Source organism: Lissotriton helveticus, chromosome 6 (genome assembly GCF_964261635.1).
Source record: "Lissotriton helveticus chromosome 6, aLisHel1.1, whole genome shotgun sequence".
Lineage (NCBI taxonomy): Eukaryota > Metazoa > Chordata > Amphibia > Caudata > Salamandridae > Lissotriton > Lissotriton helveticus.
In genome coordinates this window covers 1,412,551,386-1,412,572,690 of record NC_136067.1, presented here as the reverse complement: position 1 = coordinate 1,412,572,690, position 21,305 = coordinate 1,412,551,386, and the positions used below count along the sequence as shown (strand labels likewise).

At 43.9% G+C, this 21,305-nt stretch overlaps 1 protein-coding gene across 1 annotated transcript in view; it reads left to right on the top strand.

The window, feature by feature from the left end:
• The window catches only part of FNDC1 (fibronectin type III domain containing 1), a 1,317,427-nt gene that overhangs the window by 408,859 nt on the left and 887,263 nt on the right, over nt 1-21,305 (top strand). The window lies entirely within an intron of this gene.

Below are 21,305 nucleotides of genomic sequence, written 5' to 3'. Positions count from 1 at the left end.
ATTGCCCATTAGATGGGTCTCTTGCAGTAGGAGTATATCTGCTTTGCAGCATTTGGCTTGTCGAAGGACAGCGCCTCTCTTTATTTTATTGAGCATCCCTCTAACATTCCACGTTATAAAGTTTAGACCCCCAGACTGGGAATTGTGTGTGGGGTCATCTGTCATCCAGGGGCGTTGTCAGCTAGGGTGAGCGTGTGAAAATGTAATGTAATGTAAGGGTGTTTTTATATAGCGCAACTGTCACTCCAAGGAGCATCATGGTGCTTAGAAAATACCAGACTGATGGGTAAGCTGGTCAACTGCTCATGTCGGTGGGGCCGGGCATTCAAATTAGGGATTTGCTCCGTATGTCAGGAAGGCTATATATCCAAGTCTTTAGTAATTTCCTAAAGACTGGTTCGGAGGAGGTTAGACGAAGAAGGGGGGGAGAGTTGATTCCAAGGCTTAGATCCTATGACTGCCAGAGATTTCCCTCCCTTTGTGACAAGTCTGAAGATGGGAATGGTCAGCAGGTTTGCGTTGGAGGATATCAGGTTGGGGTTCCCTGTGCCTATGTGTGATGTGATTTACCTCTAGTCCAGGAAATCTGAAAAACTCCCCCCACCCTCCCGTCACACCAATACCTCCACCAACAAGGAGTATCTGTCGCAGTTGGAGGAAGCCCGAGGCCCCCAACAGGGGGTCCCAGGGTACCTCTGCCAATAGTACCCAAACTTCCCAAAAAACTTAAACATAATTGTTCAGGGGGTGCTGGGTGGCTACAGGCTCAGGCGCCCAAGCCATTTTTGCTCTCCAGGTGAACCATAGTCTTCAGGGTGATTAAACTCCCCACTTGATGCCATGGGCAGAAGAGGCGGAGGCGGTCCCACTGCATCACAACTTGTCACCCTGTGTTTGGGAGTGCCAATTGGACATCAACCTATGTCGCCATTTGGGTTGACCTTCTTCGGGCGATTCCTATGTGTAGCCTGCAAGGAGTCAGACTCCAGAGGCGGCTGGGTGTTTGGTTTTAGATGTACTGTCTCGCTGGCCCAAGTGAAGATTGCTTCCAGCGTATCAAAGAAGAGAGATTTAGAATTATATGTTATTCTCATTTGGGATGGGTACAACAAGATATAATGCACATTGAGTTCTCTAGGTCTGCGTTTAACAGCTGTAAAGGACTGGCGCTGCTGCTGCACCAGGCGGGTGTAGTCCGGGAAGATCATTATGTTCTGTGAATCATAGAGCAGTTTATCCCTGTGGGTTCTTGCATATTGAAGGATGGTGTCCCGGTCTACATAATTAAGCAGCTTGGCAATTGCTGGCCTGCTGTGTTTCCCCGGAGGGGGCTTACTAGTCAATGCTTCGTGAGCTCTGTCCATCATGAAACAGGAGGATAAGGATTATTCAGGCAAGAGGGATCTCAGCCACTGCCTGAGAAAGCTTTCCATGGGGGAGCCCTTTCACATTCGTTTCAGCTGCATTGAAATGGCCTTGATCACATAACCACACTGCGATTTATCGCTATTATTTACCCCCTTACCAGGGCACAAGTACTAAAAAAAGAAGTGGGGCGAAGCAGTCACCGGAAGTGACGTCACGACAGGAAGTGACATCACGAAAGGTGGCTTGCACCATCGGGCTCATTGCCTCCCCTCGCTCACCCCTTAGATGCGATAGCATCTGAGTAGTCAGTGCGTGAGCAGGGTGCTGTGAGCTCTGAGCTCCTCGTCCCATAGAGGCCAAAGAGTGAAGTTCAGCTGTTTGGCAGGGGGGACGGCGTCCACCCAATAAAATAGGTGGTGGGTCACCGTCCACCCGCGTGGTACCCCGACTCAAGCCCTGCCCCTTACACACGTGATTTCCTTACAATATATATTGCAACACACTGTGATTACAATGGTTTATCTCCTCCATATGCCGTTCATGTGCATTAGATAGAACGATTGATAGAAGAGTGAACTAACTGCTCATTGCTAAACATCCACTTATCTTTAGGTCACAGTTTCGAAGGCCAGCACGGCATATACCGCCTTTCAACCTTTCAGGAGTACCTATAAATTCAGTGATAGCAAAATCTGGTATTTACGATGATGATTAGAATAGCTGAGTATTACTATGAGACTCTATACAAAAACACTACAATAAATCTTTACTTGCCCCAATGTCATAATGCAACATTTTTTTTTATTCAGGTTGAATTTTTCTTCCAGTTACATTAACACTTTCATTAACTTTTCCTAGGAAGGCAAATTCTGCGCCATACTTTTCCTGCCAGAACACTGTTATAGATTACTGGTGCTGCATTGTCTGTGTCAGTGGGGAAAGGATTCACACCCAACACCAATATTTGGCGTATAGAATCTATGATGTAGAAAAAGACTTCGGGCACCTTAGGAGACATGGAAATACGATGAAAAGTTAATGGACGCTTGGAGACTGATAACTTCCTTGTAGGGATAGAAGGGCAAGAAAAAAATGTTTGTGATAGGATTGGGCAGCCAGACCAGCAGTCTCACCCTGTCCAATGATCCTGACAGGGGCGGGAGAAAGATGGGGTGGAAACCCTTTTAGCTCAGATGGCATTGAGCTCCTGGTGGCTAGCACCAATATCAAACAGAGTCTGAGACTGAAAGTTGTGCAGAATACCCGGCAAGAGAAAGATGGAGGCAGAAAGTTGCAGCGCATAGAGGCACTGGACCATAAAGGAGGGGGTGTCAGAACCCATTTCAGAAGGCCTCAGGGTTTGCAAAGGCTAATGGTCCCAACCATGGTGGTTGAGGCCTTTTACTCATGATGTCCTGGGGCCAAATATACTATGGATCCCGAGCAACTGGGCCAAGTACACCTTCTGCACTTGACTCTAAGTGGTAGCTGTGGACGAGCAGTCAAAGACTTCTTTGGGGTAGTGTAGATACAGGTTGTTGAAAAAGACTCATAACTTAAAGTACACCCATCAATGCCAAAAAAATCAATGTTCAGTTAAAGACCTATTTTTGAATGAAAAAGAGTTGTATTTCTAACTCTACAAATTCAAAGAAATATCAACATTCCTAAGCACAACACAATCCCCTTTAGATCGGGGCTCTAGGGTTTCTCTGGGAAATCCCTGCCCCATGTTTGTCCTTGCAATGTGGTTGGTTTATTCGCCACTCATTGCTCACTAGTAAGCTTTACTCAAGAGTTCCCCGTGGACTCTTAATAATTAGCCAAGTGTCTATGATGCCAGTAGAGTCCCCTGGGGCCCAACAGCCAGATTCAAGACTTATCCACTCCTGCATTATGGAAGCATTCAGCTTTTCAGTGAGTGCCCCAACAGTGGGACCCTACAAGTTCTGGCTCCATTTGGAGAAGATGGAACTTGTGGTAAACGCAGCAGCACCCAGCAGGTGTAAGCTCTCTCCTGAGCAGCCAGCACTGCCATATTTCACCAGTGATTTGAAGTGCTCCCAGCCTATGAAGATGCAGTAAGTCTGTCTTCTCCATACAGCAGTGGGGGGTGATGATCTTCTGCTCCCGAACGGAGCCCAATAATGGCGTGTTGTTCTCTTCCACATCGTCACAATGCCCTTGGAGTCGTTCAGAGGCAGATCTCAATGCATAGGCTTGACCTGCAGGTCACAGCTTCTATTTTTCCCAGGCAACTACCGAACTTTTGGCAAACACAGTACCAACAGCCCATCCTGGCATATGGGGATGCCAAGGTGCTTCAAGGCAAAGCGCAGACTCCGGTGCAATCTCCACACCATGGCGGACCCTCACGGTACACAAGGTTGCTGTTCAGGCACACACGGGCCTTGGTGCGCTTGTCAGCACAATCAGTTCAATGGTGCCCCCCTCTGGCATACGGAGTAACTGCAACTAGACTGTATGGGCTTGGTGCTCCCCGCATGGCATGTCATGTATGGCTCAGTAAACAGCAACCCTCTCCTGGCATATGGGGGTCGCTAAATCACTCCTGCACATGGGCAACAACCCAATCAGTGCACAGCCATATCCTCACACAAGGAGTCCTGTTGAAATCGCTCCACAGTGGACCTCGTTCCCTCCCATGACCTCCTGTTCCACAAAGGTGGGGCACACTGATCTTGGCAAGCAGGCATGCACTGGTTCACCAAGGCAGGTGGTCCAGGTTTCTCTGGGTGATGTCCCCTCACCTAGCAGGGAGACTAGCTGGTCTTGAGACCTCTCATGGCGGTGGCGATCCGCCCTCGTCATACCTTGCCTACCACCCATTTCCCCTCGCCATATTAGTATGGCGGGGGGACCGCCGGCAGACGGAAAGACAGTCTGCCGGTTTTCCACCGGACGACCAGTCGGCCGGGCAGAGAAGGGGCTAGATATGGTGGCGGTGTCTGCTAGACACCGCCATCCATATTGGCATGGGCAGTGGTGCATGGCTTTCCATGGCGGATACCCTGCCATGGAAAGCCATGCGGAGTCTGCTTTCAGTGGCCCGTTGCCTGCCCCCAGGGTATTGGGGGGGGGTGGGGGTTGCACATGGGGGTATCTATGGCACCCCCTTACATTGTCATGGACAAGGTGGCAGGCACAGCGCGGTGCCTGTCACTGTGTGCATGACAATGCACACAGTGCATTCCCAGCATTGTGGCAGGCGGTGCTGTGAGCACCGCCTGCTACAATGCTGGGAATAGAGGATGCCACTGTCACTGTGGTGGTGGCATCCTAATGGCCGCGCGGGACCGCCACACCACTGGCGGCAGGTCCCAGCACCGCTAGGGTGAGTCCGCCCGCCATCCTAATAGGCCCCTAAATGTGATTAAGAATCTTAGTCTTTGAAGTTTTATGTTGGGGTTCTGCTGCTTTTGAAGTGTACACTTTCTCCTTCTTCTTTCCTTTCTAAAAGCTATATGTCACAGCAGGAGAGACACCGAAGCTGATAGTCCCACAACACAGGCCATGGGAGTGATTAGAGTTCACACCTGGATATCAGCCATAGTGATATATGGATCAAAAGGTTAATACTGGGCTCCCAACCCGACTCTTTATGATTACAATATCAGCCCATCACCTTCTTCAGATGTGTCCAGGCCCCTTCCATGTGATCTTTCACTGAATTAAAGCGCACCCTTTTGAAGTGTATAGGGTGCGTCTCTTTCTCCCTTCCCCAGTGTGTCCCAGGCCCCTCACAGAAATTGAGCAATCAACACATTTTTCTGTGGGGTTTCTCTACTCCTCACATATTTGTCTGGCAGCCCTGGGCTATCCAAAATGGAACCCAGGGTCCTCCACATAATGTACCATTGCAGGCACACATGCACTCAGTATACACACACCCTGTCCAGTACTGTCACTTTCATGTATTATGCCACCCTAGTTGTACAGTATTCAGTACACACAGTGGGGGTGGGCGGGTAGTGGGCCCTGCACGTTATTCTAAACTGCCTCAGGTTTTTTGTGTTCATGTCATTTATGAATTACATGTGAATAGGCTCCACTTCTTACAAAGAACAGATGTAAAACCCTTGAAACACTCAACCACCACTATGGAAAGAACCCCAATAGAATCTTCCCAGTTGTAAACACAAAGTCACTGCGAAAGCAAATATTTTCTTTCCAATTACATTACCATGGAGACGCACAAGGGAAGGAATAATAGAGGTATTATTCTACTAGTTCCAAACAAAAAACATAATTTTCTATGCAATTACTTAAAATATCTTTAGGTAATATAAACAATTGCTTCTCTGCTTGTAACGATGTTTTTAAGTCACTTTCACGTTCTGCATATTGCTACTGGCCCAATATATGCACATTTTCAAAACATTCTTTGGGTAAGGTTCCTTGTATTGTAGGTCAAAACGTATTTAAAATATATCTTTTCCTGACCTCTGTAAAGTAGCCTTTTAGCCTTATCAGTTATAATTCATGCTTATGTGGTTCATTGCACTGAGCAACAATTACCCCCATTTTAGTCTTTGGCTGCTAATCTCGTCTTCCTTTCCTTTTATCTTCTATATATTTTATATTTTTCACCTTCTCTTGGTCTCACACCTTTTTTACTATCTCTCCACATTGATTCCAAGCCTCTATTCATTTTCCTCTGTGTCTCGTCCATGTGAACAGAAAACGTACTACCTTGTTCTCACATACTCTCTCTTTGCCTCCATCCCTTTCTCACAATACCTGTCTGCTTTGTCTGCTGTTCACTTTTCTCACTTTCTCCTCGTGTGATTAGCTGTAGTGTAAAAATAACCTGTTGACTAAAGATCCTTCCACTTGTCCACTGGTGAGGCACACAGAGAGGAAGGAGGCTCTTAGAATTCCTGGACCAATGTAGGATGGACAGAAGGCAAACTGTTATGATAGAGATTTGCAGGACCACCATGAAGGCAATTCGAAATTCCAGGCCCTTGTAGGTCGAGGCTTTGTATATCAGGGCCTAGTCATTAAATAACATGAGTGGGCATTCATTCTGTGGAGGATTGTCTATTGTGCAAAAGGCGTACACTTCTAGGCCACCAGCTAACCCTTTGAAGTGTCTGGTCCCTGTGGATCTGACAATAAGGAAACTGGTGCCTATTATGTTGTAAAGACCTATGGCACTAGTCTTCAAGGAAGGTCTTTCGGAGTGTTCTCTCTTTTTGAGGCCAGAACTGGGCAGTTCAGGGGCTGTAACATAAAAAGCATAAGCTACTAGGCTGCAAATTCAAATTCAAATGTTATTGTTTGATATGAGCCAATCAATGAGCCCAAACATTTCAAATTATTTCACATGAAAAAATAAAGAAAGAAATACAACAAACCAACACACTCATTGTCAATCTCACATTCACATTCCTCTACTCCATAGAAGTGCCCATTGCTTCTTTTAATATAGTGATATTGCGTATACATTATCAATTCAATAAATATATTAATCAAAGTACATTTTAACGCCATAGAAATTGTAATCATCTCTATCAATATAATCACACCAAGGCAGGAGAACATGGCGGCCGCAGGCTGAGCGGTCGCGAGCCCGCGGCAGATCCCACTTCTCCCACTACTCCCACTACTCCAAAATACGTGGATACTGGTATTTAGGCAAAGTATGTGTTACGGTCGTAACTTTCCCCCCCCTCCTAAATGTCCCTTCCTTGTTCCCGTCCCCTCTGCGCGTCCCTCATTTGCATAGATTACGTCTGATAGCGCGCGTCTGTACCTTGGATCTGACAGTTGGTTTACAGTTGATTAGGGCAGTTGCATCTGCCCATGTTTGAGCTTGTGACCGGAGTGCTCTACCCGGTGTATCGTATTGCTTCAAATAAAGTGACACTTTCAAAAGTACCCTGTGTCTACTTTACAAATTTGGCGACGAGGACGGCACACCGGAGAACCCACCACTGAAGAATTTTTAAGAATGACATCGTGAAGCGTGTACTTCCATACACGAGGAATATATGAGTTGAGGAAAAAGAGTAGCCTCTGGCAAATTTTGATATTTGAGTGAGTAAAAAAATAAAATTCCCTTGAACTTGAAGCGAATTAAATGTGACCAGTATATTCAGAATTAACCTTGGGCGTTCTCGTGAATTGAAATATTGAAGAAAAGTAAGACCCAATTTGAAAAACACTGGAGTACAGAATACGCAAGTTCATGAGGTGAGCGCATTAAGCTGAGCGAGCGCATTAAGCTGAGTGAGATGATGTGAGCGGAGCAGGGAACTAATATAAATCTCTCTTTCCGCGTTTTTGAAGATTATAAAGTGAGCCTTGGATGTTGCATAAGAAGTTTGACCAGTGAATAAAAAGTGGACTTTGGTTATCGTGAGGGAGGTTAAGGTAATGAAAAGGAAACCTAGTTGCTTGATACTGGAATCAGCACGAGACTTATGTGAGGAGCCAAGGTAACTAACTTGAGGTGAAGTGAGCGAGAATGAAGGCAAAGCGTTCTCTGTGACCGCAATATTGAGTCAAATGTGAATCGGCGCGCAAATAGCGTTCAAAGTGAGATTCACCTCAGATCTCCGTTGTGCAACCAAAGAGAACGTTAAACAACAGTGCATACTTAAAAGCAAGCATGATAACGCACTGCCGCCTAGTGGCCACTTTGACCACGAACCCACACGAAGAGACTCCGGAAAGGTGGGGTTTAAGACTTATTAACAATTGAAAAGCAAGCTGAGGAACAAAACGTGACAGCGATCACAAACAGTTATATAAAATTTTAGAAGTTAAGAGGGAAAATAGAATGAGCAACTGAAAAGATTTGGGCAGCATAGAGGAATCGGCGAGATTGTATGTAGTGATATCGACTAATATTGGAAACAGTTTTCTCTCAGTTGTGCTGATTTGGGACATTAGCAGGTATTATCTAATACTCCACAGCGTCGACGATTGAATTAATGTAACTCCTAAGGAATAATTAGCTTACCTTGAAGCAGCAGATCAGGAACGTGTGGTAGACAAGTCTGGCAGTTCCTGGCGGCGCTCAACGAGCATATCACTTTCCTCAGCATTCTGGCGCGAAAGGGAGTGCGACGCTCATCACGTAGTTGCGCCACCTTACTGTCGAATGCTGCAATTGCATGTCCACACGTGAATCCCTCACAATAATTAAAACGTGCATCCAAGGAGCCATTTTCAGCACTAAAGAAGCTGGAGGGGCTTAAAGACTGTATCCTTTTAAAGTAAATACGAGAAAAAGTTATATTGTTTGGCATATAGAACACGTATAACAAAAAGAGGTAACATTACTGTTTAATATAGGTGGTAACTGATAGCGAAATTAACATGGATGTAAACAAAATGTATAATTTACCGCCACCTGAGCCGTTTATGAAAGAGGATGGTGCTAATATTGCAGAATGGGGAGAGTGGAAAGAATATTTAGAGAATTATATATCCATTTTTGACGAAGAGGAAGAACCATTGAAACCTGAAGAAAAGGCTGAAATATTATTACACAGTTTAGGGGCAGGTGGACAGAAAGTGTACTACAACTTGGAAAAGGAAGTCAATAAGGGAACTGACAGGAATGTGTTTGAGGATGTCGTGAATGTGTTAGATGACCATTATAAGCAAGTGGCGTCTGTTTATGAACAAAGATATGAAGTTGTCAAAAAATTAACGGATAACAAAGAGGAGGTGAGCACAAGTAAAATAAACCCAGTGTGTACCATCATCATAGGTGGTGTAGAAATAGAAATAATCGCTGATTCAGGGTCACATTATACTGTAGTAAGCACAAGTTTATGGAATGGAAAATTAGCTGAAACACTTGGAAATGAATTAAAAGAGACCGACATATCCCTAAAAACGTACACAGGGGAGGACATTAACTTAATAGAATACAAAGAGCTGGAATTAAGTTACAAGAAGAGAAGTACAAGGAGTACAATATACATATCGGATAATGGACCCACTGTACTAGGGTGGAAGGATCAAAGAAAATTAAGAATAGCGCTAAATCAAAATTGTAAAGAACACATAAGAGGGCTGGCGCCAAACAAAAGTACACAAATAGCAAAATATGAGTTGTTAAATGCAAAAACACCACCATCTAAGATTGTGGTAGGTAAGGAAGGAGCTGCAATGAGAAAGAAATGGGAAAAAGAAGCAGCTAAGGACAAATTCAAAATAAAACAAGAAACTTACCAAGGAATGGTCGACGAAATGAATATAAGCAAAGAAAATGAGAGAAAAGACAGTGAAGAGGTAACAGTAAAAAAAGGTGAATTTGAGAGAAGAAGAAAACGTAAAGTAACACTAACTAAAGGTGAAGAGGAGGAAAAATGTAAGCCCAACCGTCTAAATTTCAGAGATGAGCGGCAAGGAACTACATTGGCCGTGCCCAAGACTAAAACAAGAGAGGAATATACCGATGACTTTAACCAAGGAAGAGAAGATGGTATGAGTTTTGTTGAGTCGAAGTGTGACAACAAAGGAGAGCATGATCAATGGTTATACAGTGATAAGTTGGAGAATGAGATCAAGGAAGCGCAAGAACTCATACAATGTCCATTATATAAATTTGAGATAGGGAAGAAGAATGTGCTCACAGAATACAAGAGAGAACATGAGTTCTGCGGCCTAGAAGACTTAATGGCGTCCTCCTGCGGTAGTCACTTGATGAAACGGGAGGAAGGACAGGTCTCAGATGAGGCTGGTGCTAATGATGAGGAACTTATTGAAATGAAATTTAACAGTGGCTCTGGAACAGATCACGACCAAAGAAATGAGGGTGAAAGATGGTCAAGACCAGACACCGATGATGACATTGAAAATGAGACTTGTCGTATAAGAGGGCGTAGACGCAATGTGGCCTGGCCCAGGAAACTACCCAAGAAAAAGGATTTTAATGCTACTATCACTCACCAGGATGGAGAAGATGGTGCAAGTAATAGAAGTGTGGAACACGATAGTAAAATGGACTGCGGGGTCTGGTCAGACTATGAGGAGCCAGAGGAGGAAAGTAAAGAAGCGCACAAATCAGTACAATGCCCACACCATGAAGTAAACTTAGAAGCTGGATGCATAATGGTGTTGCGGGTGAGGACAAGTTCAGGGGATCAGAAGACTCCGCAGCATCCTACTGTGAAGTTTATTCATCCAAGTTGGAGGAGGGTCAGGACATTGTGTTGACCCTTGCGGAACAAATGAACCTTGTATTCAGTAACACCACCAGTGAATTTGGTACTGAAGATACTAGGAACCTGTAGTAGGATAACCACATAAGTTGACAATCGGATAATACCACTCTCCTGTTCCTGCATGGTCCTCTTGTGGACAGACTCTTGTGTTACTAGGAACCTGTTTGATTAACTGTTTCATGTTTTTGTTCACTCTTGTTCTCCTCTTTCCCATCGGAAGGAGATGTGTTACGGTCGTAACTTCCCCCCCCTCCTAAATGTCCCTTCCTTGTTCCCGCCCCCTCTGCGCGTCCCTCATTTGCATAGATTACGTCTGATAGCGCGCATCTGTACCTTGGATCTGACAGTTGGTTTACAGTTGATTAGGGCAGTTGCATCTGCCCATGTTTGAGCTGGTGACCGGAGTGCTTTACCCGGTGTGTCGTATTGCTTCAAATAAAGTGACACTTTCAAAAGTACCCTGTGTCTACTTTACAGTATGCCACTAATTTAGCATTAAAGATTTTCGAAGCATCTCTTACCTGAGATGTACTTCGGTTCCTCCCTGGACTATCCACGCTGTCTTCGTCCTGCTCCGGAGCTGAGGCGGGGCTGGAGCTCTCTGCAGTACGCTGTTTCTTCCGCGGCGGTTTCGCGCGGAGCAGTTCCGGGAGTAAGCAGGGTAGGGACAGCACTGTCGGAGCGGCGCTGACAGCGGGTGCCGATGTACACGAAGAAATCACCCTGAAGGGGCTAACGGAGGCAGCGACGGGGGAAGAAAGTGGAGAGTTGGCAGGAACCAGAGAGCAGTCGGGAAATACAGCCATTGTAGCAAAGGAAGGAGGTTTGGAGGTAACAGTGGCACAGGGGGCCCGCAATTTTGGTAAGCCCTCTCTTCCTTACTCTCTACGTAACCTTAGTCGGAGAGGAGACTTGGGGGCAGGGTATCCTTTGGTTTTGGTATCTGGGCAGCTTTCTGTGTCCCCTATACCCATCCAGCGTAAAGCCGACTCCACAGGGGGTTGGAAGTGGAGAAGTAGGGAAAATTTGTGGGGCCTCAAAAATAGGGAAAAGTAAAGTGTTCAAAAGAGGAAGGAAAAGAGGAGCAGGAAAAGACTCTGGTGTAAGGGACCCAAAGCCTCTGAGCAGTGAAGTCACCGAAAGCCCCATCAAAATTCAGGAAGACGAAATTAATTCAATCATAAACGTTGAGAGCGATAAGGGCCAGAGCTCCTTATACCGGGAGCATAAGGGGAAAGGCACTAAAAAATCTGAGAAGAAAGGCACGTTAACAGACGCAAAAATTAAAGTAACTCCCTCGTTAAGATCATTCTTTAAAGTGCTTCCGCAAGTGTTGGAGGTAGGGAAACAGAGGGAGCTAAGTAAGGCGGTATCTGAGTTTGGATCATCAACAAAAATGTCTGCACCTCCTGACATTGAGTTAAGCCTTTCCCTGCCTCTGCCTCTGTGTTTGCCTCTGCCGCTATCCTCTTCTCTGGCCCCTCTCGTTCTAGCCGCTGGGTTGGCCCTTGTGACAGAGGCCCTTGTGACGGCCCCTCTGTATCCTCCAAATTTGTCATTAGAGTCTGTGGAGCCTCTGGAGCCACTTGTAGGCCACTCTGAACCAAAACCAGAACCAGTACCTGAGGTGGAGCCTCAGTTAGACCCACAAGTAGTGGGGCCACGAGTCTCTTCAGTAAAAGATGCTACAGTATTGGCTAGTACTGGTCGAGGGGTGCCATTAGTTGAAGCCATGGATGTGCCTGCAAAGGTCAGTGAAGAGCTTAATATAGAGACAGATGCAACAACAGAGGGCCCTTTGGTAGCCTTAGGGAGTTCTGATCTCATGGGGAGATCGAACGAATCTCTCTTTTTCGCCATGGCCTCTGACATCAAGAAGGGGTTCGCAGTCTCTGAATCAAATCAGGGGTAGATTCGAGTATTCTGTGAATCACTTGAGAAGAAACTAGATAGTCTAAGTTCAAGAACAGTAGCCCTGGAAAATGTGGTGGAAGTTCTTAAAGATGGTCTGGGAGAAGCCAGAACAGATATCTCTGTGCTTAAAAAAGAGGAAGCCGCGCTTCGAGAAAGGGTAGAGTTGTTGGAGAATAATTCTAGGCGTAATAATTTGCGACTTTTAAACATTCCGGAAGGGAAAGAAGGCGAGGACATCAAATCTTTTATTGTATCTCTCATTATGGACACAATACATATTAAGGCCTCGGAAGAGGAGTTAAGGAGAGATATTCAAAGAATTCATCGGGATCCATTTAGGAAACATCCAAATCGGACAAAACCCAGGAAGATCCTGATTATTTTTCTAACTTTTTCCCTTAAGGAAGAGATTCTAACAGCAGCCCTTAAATTGAAATCCTTAAAATCCAGAGATTCTTCTTTTACCTTCGAAATCAGATCTGACCTCTCTTTCACCACTTTGGATAGACAGTGGGAGTTGGGGAAGAGAATGGATGATTTTAGGAAGCTATGAGCAACAGTTCAATTAAAATTCCCTGCACAATTAAAAATCATGTTTAACAACAAAATGTATTTTGTTAAAACAGTGCAGGAAGCAGATGATCTCCTGGGGAGCCTAAAAACCTAATCAACTACCCTTGTTTTCTATAGATATTTATCTCAGGTAATAGAAATGTTTTCTTTGGATTTACAATCAAGTTTGTAGTTAGTGGTTGATATATATAAATAGTACTAGAATGGTGTGTGTTATTTTGGGAGTAGGCAGGGCCTGCTAGCGGGCAGAAGCTGGACGCGTCCAGGTAAATGGGGGTAGGATTCTCCAGGGAGGGGTGGGAGGGAGCTCTAACAGGGGGTAGAGGGCACGGGTGTGGGAGCATTGGGGAATAAACAAAAAAAGTCATTTGCCTCTATTTTTAGCTGAAGATCAAGATTTGATGTTTTTGGTTTGGTGCCGGTGTGCTGTAGGCTGGAGCAAATTCCAGGGTTTCCATCCGCCATTAAAACATTGTACTGTTTGCCCTGGAACGTTAATGGCCTACGGGTTAAAAGGCAGGAGGGAGAAAATTCTACATATTTAAGGGATTCACCCGCTCAGGGTATTATTTTACAAAATAAACACCTGTTGAGAGAAGAGATGAATGATATTTGTAGGAAGCTCAGGTGGGTGGAACATTGTGCCTGTACATGTCAGACTGCCAATGTAAGGGGTGTAGCTATTTTAGTAAAAAAACAAGCTAACGCTACACTACATGAAGTAAGAACAGATTCAAGAGGCAGATGGGTGATTACTAAGATTTCTGTAGGGAATATCCCTTTTACAATCGTGGGCTATTATGGCCCCAATCAGGAAGATCCTTCCTTCCTAAAGACCATCTTTTTGAAGCTTTTAGAATTCCCTGATTCAATTATTTTGGCAGGGGATTTTAATATACTTTTGAGTCCAAAATTGGATAAGTCATCTAAAGTAGAGCTACAGTTTCCTCTAAAGCCAGGGTCTTTCTAAAAGCAATGATGAAACAACATCTTATTTGTGATATATGGAGGGAGCGATCTGGTACACAATTGGGAGTATTCTTCTACAATAAAAAATACAGACATAACTCCCGAATAGATTATATACTGATTAGTAATAATCTGAGGGGTACTACAAAGAACATCGGATATTTAACCCCGCATCTGTCGGATCATTCAGCAGTATGGATTGACCTGGATTTAGTAGGTGGTGGACAGCAGAGGGTGTGGACTTTTGACCGTTCACTCCTCTTAGATGAGACTATAACCAGTCAGTTGATCCAGGAGGTTAAAACCTTTCTGGAAATTAATATAGGATCGGCAGACATTATGGTAGTATGGGATACCCTGAAATCCTTTTAAAGGCGGGTGATTACGAATAAAACTGCTTACAAGAATCAACAGTATAGACAGGAAATTGCATCAGTAGAGCACCAAATGCTGGAGAAAAGGATTAACAGCTTATCCGATGGAGAGCAAGAATTAAGAAGTGCATTAGGGTTAGAATTGGATTTATTAAAGGCCTCCTTGGAAAATATAATTCAAACTAGAATTTCCAGCAGGTGGGAAGCAAGTAAGCTTGCCCACTTTGAATATGGTGAGGGGGCCAGTAGATTACTCGCTTGGAAGGCCAAATCGGACAGAGTCAGAAATCACATTAAAGAAATAGAAGACATACACACTAACTCAATAATAAGCGGGGAGGAGGAGATGGGAGAAATCTTCCATGCTTATTTTCAGGATTTATATAACGACGATAGTGATTCTGACAGTCTATCTATACAAGATTGGCTGCTTCCAATTCAGCTACCTACTCTTTCTATAACTCATCTGGAAAGTCTGGAGGCAGAAATAACGTGTCAAGAAAGCTCTTCTTGATGGTAAAAAGGATAAAGCTGCAGGGCCGGATGGCCTTCCCGCGGAAGTCTACAAGAAACTGGACAATATAATTATCCCCTTAATGGTTGAGATGTTTAATAAAATTTTGATGGAGGGAGCTCAGCCAACTATCACATGGGGGGAAGCAAACATCACCCTAATTTTAACACCGGGCAAACCTCCTACGAAATGCGGGTCATATAGGCCGATATCCTTGTTGAATTCAGATTACAAGGTATTTTCTAAGATATTAGCGGATAGACTAGGAGGTGTGGCAGGTGGGCTCTTACATATGGATCAAAAGAGCTTTGTAAAAGGCAGGAATTTGTCTGATTTGACTTATGATTTTATTAGTGCAATAGATTTCGCGTCTACTTTTTCTCTCCCCTTGGCGGCTATGACATTGGATGCAACTAAAGCATTTGATAGGGTGAACTGGAAATACCTTATAGCGGTACTAGAGAAGCTAAATTTAGGGCCACAATTTTGCCGGACTATCTGCCGTATTTATAGCGAGCCCTTAGCTAGGTTGGTGGTGAATGGTAAAACGACCAGACCATTTAAATTAGAAGTGGAACCAGACAGGGCTGCCCCCTCTCCCCACTCCTTTTTGACCTATATATAGAGCCGTTCGCCCAGCTGCTTAGGGAAGAGCCAGCTATTATATCTTCTAGAAGCGGCTCATTGGAGAGGAAGGTGGCACTGTATGCTGACGATATTCTTATTCTTTCGTCTGATCTGGAAACCTCTTTTCCACAGATTATTGAACTAGCGAGAGATTTTGGCCGAGTTTCCGGTTACGATATTAATGCTGATAAAACCGAGCTTATGTCATGGAACCTGCCGGGATGCCGATACCAAACCAAAAAAGAACTGCGTTACCTGGGGATTAAGATTGTTCCAGAAATAGATAAAATTGCTAAAGTTAATCTTGTTATCATCATGAAAGAGTGTCAAGAACTCATGAAATCTTGGGTTTATCTCCCATTATCTATTCTGGGTAGAGTAAATCTAATAAAAATGACAATTTTGCCAAAGGTAACGTTTTTATTTAACACCATTCCGTTGAATTTTGAGAAATCATTAATAGATAACTTCCAGCAATCTATTAATTCTTTTGTTTGGGCTGCCAAAGCTGTTAGAATATCATGGAGGAAGCTTAGACGTAGAAGGGAGAAAGGTGGGTTGGCACTCCCTGACAGCGCCGGGACACCTCCGGTGGAGGTAGCTGTGCGCTTTACAAATTCCGACATTTACATTTACATTTACATTTAGACGTAGAAGGGAGAAAGGTGGGTTGGCACTCCCTGACATTCAATACTACGCTTGGGCCTTTCAGCTAACACACTCCAGGATGTTGTTAAAATCCTCAGATACGTCAGGGAGAGGTCAAATGTTTTCAGCCATGCTAGAGCAACTTGAGCTAACATCTGAAGGCTTTTTGTTTAAGTTTGGGGACAAAAAGTTTTTCAAGAAATTTAGATTGAAAGTTCAAAGTGGCGTAGCTCAGATATGGGCTAGGATAAAAAAAACTAACAGGTCTCGAATACTATTCAAGGTTGGCCCCCATGTGGGATAGTCCAATAACTCCTGACTGCCTAAAAGATCAGCTAGTAGTCCCTTTGAAAACCGCGGGGCTATTAGTATGGGGGGACCTTGTGGTTGATGGATCTCTCTTACCCTGGGCCACGTTGAGTGATAAAGTGGAGGGAGGATTATCAAAGTTTTAGTATTTACAGTTATTAAGCTGGTCCCAGAGTCTGAGCAGTCCGTTAGGCTGGGGGCATCCCCTGGAAGATCATCTGGCTAATAGGCCTGTATCTAAGAAGGAGATTGCTTTCTTCTACTGGGCTATAGAGGAGACTATTGACGGCGAGTTTAAGCTAGCCGAAGAACTATGGGGGGAAATGATACCGGAGATAGATCTGGAGGACTTGTGGAAGATTTCTTATAATACACTCTCCTCAGTCGTAAAGCCAGCTTGGCTGAGGAGGAATCACTATTTTACGACACCTAGAGCTTATTATTCCCCAGCCAGGCTTTCAAAAATCTCTAAGGGCCCACCGGCAAGATGTAAAAAATGTAACTTAGAAAGCGCCTCGGATGTGCATATGTTTTGGGAGTGTCCGTCTCTCTCGGAATTTTGGAGGGAAGTTGGGGTTTGTCTATCCTCAATTTTGGGACGTACAATACAAATTTCCCTGGAACATGTCATCTTTGTTGTATTTAGTGACATCATCGTGTGATGTATTCCTATAGGTTCTGTATCGATCCCCCTATTCCTGACCCTGTTCTGGTTAACAAGTTAACTAGCAGCCATCCCATGAGGCAGAAACCGTTATCTGATTAAGCCACACCACAGCACAGGAACGTGTTATCTGATTAGGTCATAACGCTTGCCATCTAATTAGACAAGCAATATTCCTCCAGCCCCTGATAAGGCATACGGAGTTCTCAAAACAAATCAAATCTATGACAACCTGGGAAAAACCCTGCGGCCATTGTTTTGATTTCACCAAGAACTTCAGCAAAAGAATGTGCTAACGACCAGTTCGTATGACATCCTTATTGACGTATCTATGTCCATCCTTACGTCAATCTCGGCATCTTACAGGTATAAATATTACCGGTATTGCCTTAAGCAAACACACGCGGTGGTGACGAAATCGGAGCAGCCAGACTTGCCGAAGCCCAGAGCAGAGCAGACCCCGCTGGCGCAGCCCCGCCTTCCTGACGCGCTGAGAACGAGACGCTGCTTTCTCCTGCCGAGAAATCCAGCTCCGGCGCTTCCGGGCAGCCCTTGCAGGCAGCCTGGAATATCAAGACCAAAGACGAGAGATACCATCCCTCAACCATCCTAGATTCCAGGTACAGAACTGAATAACCCCTTGCAGAGAATTCTTGAGTCAGTCACTTGGCAAAACAAACTTAACTTAAACTGCTACTTTCTATTCCCACCCACGTATTAGGCTTAGGTCAGGTACACTGGGGTAGGCGTAGTTAGAAACACCAGTTGAGTACGATTAGTCAAATGTATATGTGTATGTATCTATTTTATCCATTTTAAACCACCATATGGCTTAGAAACCATATAAATGTTTTTACAGTATTATTTTATACTTCTGCTTTATTGTATGCACTTTACTTAACCATAAGTATTGCGATAATATCGATCCATTTCTCTTGTATGAGAAAAGAGACTGATCAATAAATACCATCTTTTATTGAACACGCCCGTCTCTTCCTTTTCTCTACAATCTGGTGAGACTAAGAATGCACGTACTGACTGAGTAAAATAAGTTGTCTTTTGTTTTCACACGACTCTAGAGATACACTCTTGATTAGGGGAGAGCAAAGTTGTCATGTTCTATGGTTGTCAGAAACTAAATCCCTTCTTGTCTATCCAGGGAGGTTCAACTCCTCCTTGCCTATTCGAGAAAGTTTCTAGTGAACTCTGAGCTAGCTGGCAAACCCAAAACTTTAAGTCTAATATCGACAATAGAAGACCTAGTTAACGTCTGGTCTAGGCCTATGCTATTGAAGGTATTATTCCAATGCGCAGAGCCTATTGGGATAATAGGAACTACACTACATGGCGCCCAAACGTTTGGAAAGGCGATAAAACTAACGCAAGACATTAGAGTAACTCAGTCGTGCTTTTTCACTCAGACCCCTTTTTTCCCATAATACTCCAAAGACGTCTGGAGTGGGTGAAAGGTAATATCCGCCAAACCTCGCAGGAGGAAACTCCTATGTATGGTTCTTGGTTTAGTCAACGTTGAAGGATACACTGTTCCAAAATATTGTGCATCTAATCTTTGTTTCCATAAGAAACCTGATCTGCAAACAAACGGAATAACCTTCTGGACAGTACAATGTCAGACAGTGAAGGAGAAAGAGAGGCAGCTAGAATGGCAGCCGAACTCATAGCAGCTGATAATACTATGCAAGAAGCAGACCCGGATATAATACTCATCCCGGTCAACATAAGAAAATCTATAACTTTAAAACTTATAGAAAATGGACTGACACCGAGAGGTGGCACAGTCATATTCGTAATAGAGGCACACGAATATCGGCAGACAGAGGTATTCTATTCATGGATACACTTTCCAGCAGCAAACGCTGTAACAAAGCACTTCCACTATTACAAAACAGAGGAACCTCCTAATGAGTACACTCCTTTCGAGGAGGTGGAAGTACCACTTAAATTTCAAGAGCACCTGCTCTTGTTTAATGGCGCCCTAAAACATAATAATCACATCACCAGGCTCGGTCCATTAGGTAGACCAGGAGCAACGTGGCCGGTCCTAGCCGGATACACACCACATCCAGACATCGAAAGAATGTCTGCAGCAGATCTTTTAATACAACTAAAACAATTAATAAAAGTACATAGACAATTAGTCCAATATGTAATGCGGACTTCAACAATCCAACCAGCAATTAAAATTCCACAGCTGACCCCTCATCAGGGGAACACAAATAAAATTACACCACAGAACATACAGTCCTGCCTAGGTAAAGTACCAGCTAAACGGGAACAAATACCATTCTGGTTAGCACAAAAAATCACCCAAATAGAGGCGGTGTTTCCAGACACCACCCCGTTAGAAAAACACAGGATTCTGACTATCTGTCTTCCAATGGGAATCGCACCACACGTGGAGGACTGTGACACTTGGGGTACAGTCTTTGCTTCCATTTACACAAAAACGCATGGTGTTCCATCCATCTCGGTAATACCAGATGTGCTAAAACAAATTCAAGATGAATACGGTCCAGAACCCGCTTTAACTCTTGGTATGAAATTACTAAAAGACTTCAAGCAGGTCTCGGCAATACTACTAGCCAACATAAAGGGAGAAGCAGCAAACGTGGCGATCCGCCAAAGGTTAAAAGAGACAGATTTAGCAGACCAACCAGCTGAAATTGCCAGAATTATAGAAAAATCCTATGAGGAACTAGGTAGAGATAGTTTAGGTGGAATATCAGTAAAACCCCGACTGATTGAAAGTCCTGAAAAAATATTTTTTAATAATAATTTAACATCACAAAAAAAGAGCTGGGATGGAAACAAACAATCCAATCCTAAAGAAAAGAAATTCCAGTCCAGAGGAAGGTCTCCTCGGCGGAGAGAAAGATCTCCAAACCAAGGACGCAGGTCTCCCCAAAAGTGAGCCCTCTGGGAAAAGATACAACCTTAGAAATAGGGATAATATAAAGAAGCCTGATAGATATCAAGAAATTGATACACGCCCCTCTCAATCTTTTCAGACTTCCTCGCAGAAATCGGAAAGAAGAGGACGATCAGAACAAAGAGAAGAGCACGTCAAGTCCAAAGACAAGGAACCTGCTCATCTAAAAAAGAAATTACAATTTCCAAAAAAGAAGGTAGCCAGTATTAAAGTAATTAACAATGCCGAGAATACTGAGGACACAACTGAAAAACGGAGAATGGGCTCAGACAATGCTAGACAGCGCAGCAGAAGTGAGCATAGCTCGCAAAGTCCTTATGAATCATCTGGAGACAGTGGACACGAATGAATACCTTCAAGTGGAAACTGCAGACACCAGAGTTAGCAAACCTCACAAAATATATGAAATAACTTTACGTATAGAAGGGGATAAGACTAGAAAAATAAGGGGACTATTTTGGGATAATCTCTCCAAGGGCTATGACATCCTTCTAGCTGAAAAAGACTGGCCACCAGAGTTTGTCAGGGACTGCCCTCATGGCGAAGAAATAATTATGCCTGCCTTCTCAAATCATATCCCAATTCATAAAAAATACACACTTGCTAGAAAGTGGGCAGTAGCTCAAGCTTCTGCTTTATATAAAAATCATGTAGGATGGGATGAGGACTCTCCTCCTCACAAAATCCAGTTAAAATCACAACCTACTGCACAGAGACAGTATCCAATCAAGCAAGAAGCTAAAAAACAGGTAAAAGAAATCCTAGACCAATTAGAATACCAGGGGGTGATTGAAACTTGCACCTCACAAATGAACAACCCTTTGTTTCCGGTCTCCAAACCAGACAATTCATATCGTCTAGTTTTGGATTACAGACACCTTAACTCATGTTGCAAAACTTTTGCAGTACAAAACTCGCATAGTGCTGCACTAATGAATAACATAGTGCGCAAAAAATACAAAACAACATTAGACATCTCTAATGGATTCTTTTGTCAAAATATAGCACCAGAGAGCAGATACTTGTCCGCGTTCTCAATAAATTGCGCTCAAAAACAATTCTGTTGGTTACCCCAGGGGTACAAGAACAGCCCAGGATTATTCTCAGCGAGAGTAACAGAGTTACTGCAAACATATGATGACGAAGCATTATCTTATGTCGACGACATATACCTGACAGATGATGA